Source organism: Crocodylus porosus, unplaced genomic scaffold (assembly GCF_001723895.1).
Source record: "Crocodylus porosus isolate Cpor-Errol unplaced genomic scaffold, CroPor_comp1, whole genome shotgun sequence".
Taxonomy (NCBI): domain Eukaryota; kingdom Metazoa; phylum Chordata; order Crocodylia; family Crocodylidae; genus Crocodylus; species Crocodylus porosus.
In genome coordinates this window covers 198305090-198305451 of record NW_017728906.1, presented here as the reverse complement: position 1 = coordinate 198305451, position 362 = coordinate 198305090, and positions in this window count along the sequence as shown.

Sequence of the window (362 nt, the reverse complement as noted above, 5' to 3'; positions counted from 1 at the left end):
GCTCTTTCCTGCTCAGGCAGGGGGTCGGACTAGATGATCTACCTAGGTCCCTTCCGACTCTAGCTACTATGAAACTTCCTTTTGTTAGTTTTAATAAGAACGTGAGAGGGAGCAGGGTACATGAGAAGAGAAGGTGAGGAGGGACTCATGTTGTTGGTTAAAGCCTTGTAGGGAATGCAGGAATGGAGGGTATCACGAAATATATCTTGTGACTCCAACACGGTGGCTGGGGGGTGTGCGTGCGTGCGTGCATGTCTGTGCGTGCGTGCGTGTGTGTGTGTGTGCACCTAACCAAAAATCTCTTGTAGGGTTCACAAGCAGTTTTTGTGTGTTCCTTCTCTGATCTGTGTTTTTTATTTGTT